The sequence below is a fragment of the Callorhinchus milii genome, unplaced genomic scaffold, assembly GCF_018977255.1.
Source record: "Callorhinchus milii isolate IMCB2004 unplaced genomic scaffold, IMCB_Cmil_1.0 Scaffold4, whole genome shotgun sequence".
NCBI classification, from domain to species: Eukaryota; Metazoa; Chordata; class Chondrichthyes; order Chimaeriformes; family Callorhinchidae; genus Callorhinchus; species Callorhinchus milii.
The window spans coordinates 13029926-13033623 of NW_024704745.1; the positions used below are offsets into that span (position 1 = coordinate 13029926).

At 38.2% G+C, this 3698-nt stretch overlaps 1 non-coding gene across 1 annotated transcript; it reads right to left on the reverse strand.

The window, feature by feature from the left end:
- Positions 1 to 1341: 1341 nt before the first annotated feature.
- trnav-uac lies at positions 1342 to 1413 on the reverse strand. Its single transcript has one exon. It is a non-coding gene; the product is annotated as a tRNA-Val (tRNA).
- Between the last annotated feature and the right edge of the window lie 2285 nt (positions 1414 to 3698).

Sequence of the window (3698 nt, forward strand, 5' to 3'; positions counted from 1 at the left end):
AACCAGCCTCCTCTTTAAATGTCTAAATATCCTAAATGTAATCTAGATAACCAAAAGTCTAAGGGGAAATACATGTAATTTGCTGTGATAGTAATCACATAATTCTCATTGCTCTGCTCTTTTCCTCCATAATATTTTTTGTTTAAGTGTTTATCTAAATCATTAAGTGCTGCCATGCACTTGTTTTCAACAGCCATTTTTGCAAAGCATTCCATATTCTAACAACTCACTGTGTAAAATAAATTCTTCAAACCTCCCTTCTCTTTCTTTCTTTCTGGTGATGATTCTAAATTTATGGCCTTGATCCAGACTTGCTGATCATTTGTCAATAAATTGAATTTTCTCTAGGTTTTTTCCTATCAAAACAATCCAGAATTGTTCTAACCTCCCCCATCCCTTCTTTTCCTCTGGTGATAATTCTCAATTTAACTCCCGTTGTTACTGATCCATCTATCAGTGGAAATAGCTCAGTAAACCTCGTTTAGATCCACCCTCAACCTTCACTGCTTCAGGGAAAACATTTGGTCTGAATCATCTTCACACTGAATAAACTGTACTGTATACACGTCCTCAGTAGCTTTTTATAAACGGTGGGCTTTCAAAGCAAAGCTTCCAGATAAGTCTATTTTACAAGTTTGATACCTTTTTATTATTTAAAGGAAACCATGAAGGGTCTTGGAAGAGGCTCATTCAATAGTGAGCATGAGTCCACTTTATCTTACTCAAACACAGTGCCTGGACATTAGACAAACACACACGCTTATGTCTGTGAGGTGAGGTGCTGGGCCGTGTCATTGCCTGGTGCCTGGTAACTCAACCTGGGGCAGAATTTTCTTTCATTGCTTGAATATCGCTCATCAAGACATCTGGTTCTAGAGTCAATATAGCCTAATGCAGCCCAACCTTTGACCTCTATGAAGCACACTTGCGCTTCCTGGATCCTGGGCTTGACAACTGCGGAATTTTTGTGTGAGTTGGAGGGGGAGCATTTGCAAAGGCGTTTTTAATATAACCTAAATAATGATTCACCAGAGTTGTACAACTTCGGGAGCAAAAATGCAATCAACATTCTTTCACAGCACTGTATTTACAATAGACATATAATAATAATAATCCTTGCATTTGATATAGCGCTTTTCACGTCGGGAGGATGTCCCAAAGTGCTTCACAGAACACACTGTAAAGTGAATTGACTGTATATTTGTGGGCGAATGCGGCAGCCAATTGCACACAGCAATGTCCCACAAACTGTCGTAGATTGAAAATGACCAATTCATTATTGTTTTTGGTTTTGGAGGGATTATTATTAGGCATGTGGAGTAAGGAAACTTGCCCAAGGTTTCGCCCTGCCTGGAATTGAACCCAGGTGTCTCGCTTGTAAAGCGAGTGCTCTAACCACTGAGCTACAGGACTCCTCATAAAGAGGAAGTATCTATTTGATGGAATACTAGATACACTCAAAACATTACTGCCTCCCTCTTACCCGATACACAGCCCGCCTAGGTCTAAGGTCTAAGAATACCATGTTTATTCACATTTTATTATGAAATAATCCCTGCATTTGATTTAGCATCTTAACATATTGGAGAGACTTCCCAAAGCACTGCACAGAAGTTACTATGAAATGCAATGACTATGTATTTGTAGGTGAATGCAACAGCCAATTTGCGCATGGCAATGTCCCACAAACAACAATGACCAAATTTATTTGATGGGGATGGTTGGTCAGGACACTGGAAGAATCAACCTTTACCTTTAAGATATTGCCATGGCATCTTTAACATCCACCTGAACAGGCAGATGGGACCTCGGTTTGGCATTGCATCAGAAGGAAGGCACCTCCAGCAAAGCAGCATACCCCCAACACTGCACCGGAGCATCAGGATGGACTATACAAATTAATATTCCCGATGCAGGGCTTGAACTCACAAGCTTCTGTCTCAGAGGTGAGAGTGTTATCAACAAAGCTAGGCTAACAACTTTATTTGTTGAATAAAGCACAAAAAAATGCTGAATGAGTTCTTATTATTGCTGAAATCTCCCATGAACATGCACTATTCTTGATCAAATCTAAAATGGACAAGTGAACCCAGATCAATCCTTGAGTTAGATGATCCTGAATCAGTTTAAAAATGTACACCAGTCGTTTTCTCTTTCCTACATACTCATGTTTTTCCATTTCTGGTAGTTGCTTGTAATTCTGTAGCAATCTAATACCTTGAGTTATTCGCTTTGATTTACAGTGTAATAATGAAGCGGCTGTTCAGATATGACTGCAAATTGTATAATAAGGGAGAGGAGTCTTATTTTGTCTGAGGATGAGGGAGGATAAGCACCACATTTCTCCTTAATGGAAACACTTATCTTGAATCACAAGACACTCCAACGATAAAGATATCTGGTGTATTCTGTAAAAACATCAACTAATGAGGTGTGTAGACACATTTTACCAATCTTAAAAGAATATAGCAAACACTATCAATTACAGTATCAACTACCAATTTATAGTACCTAATAGCAAAAACTATTAACTATCTGCATCTTTAACAAAGAAACATGACTTACAATATACTTGTAGGCCAAAAGATGCACAACTGAATGAACAAATTCTGAACCAAGCATTCCTCCCACCCACCCCCTTCAAAAAAAAATCTGCATCAATACAGGTAGCAATAGAATAGTAGTAATTGACATTAGGCAGTAGAAAGTACCCAGAGAAAAAAGGGCTGAGGAAATTGCATATTTAATGCTGATAAACTACCGTGCGATCAAATAATAATAAATAATAATCCTTGCTCTTGATATAACACCTTATCATATCTTTGGGACAACTCAAAACACTTCACAGAATATACTGTAAAGTGAATTGACTGTATATTTTGTGGGTGAAACACCTACCATGAGCAAGGGACATAAGACTGTCAGAATCTTAAGGCCCTTTATGCACAGCTAAGATTTCTCATTTCTATAGACAGTAACATGTGAATGTTTGGACACAAATTTCGGTTCAGTCAATAACTGCAGGAATTACAGACAGAGGAAATGATGGGCTCCCAAAAGACAAATATGAACCTAATTCTAAGAGAAATAGAAGTGCCATTGTGAGCAGTAACATCTGTCACATGTCTACTATACTGGTATATTTACGCTTCCTTAAAAGAATAATAAATGATCCTTGAGTTTCCTATGATGCTCACATTTCCAAAACCTTAACAGGCAATTGTTCATCTTACAGAACCTCTGTCAATGCAGTTGCTCCCAGGCCTGCACTAGAGGTACAGCCTGAATCACATATATGGGATTTGAATCCACAACCTTCTGACCCAGAAACAAAATTGGTACCAACTGAGCCATTCTGGTGCTTTTATTTGACCATACGTAATATCTGTGGACAGTGGTCCTCCATTTCGCCATACATGGATTTCTAGGTAGATTCCATGCAGAATGGATTACATTTTGTCAGTCTGTTGACCATGTCATCTACTTGCACATTGAAAGTATATACAAAACCATGCATCGGTAGCACTTTCTTGTTAAGGAAATCCTGCTGAGAAATACTGTGTTGTTCGTGTTATATGAGTGTCCTTATTGTTTTTCATGACATTTATCTTATGTCTTCTTACGGTTAGTTAGCATAATATAGTATATTTCCCATTACCCTAGATATGACATGTGTGTACGTTATTCATGTGATGTGC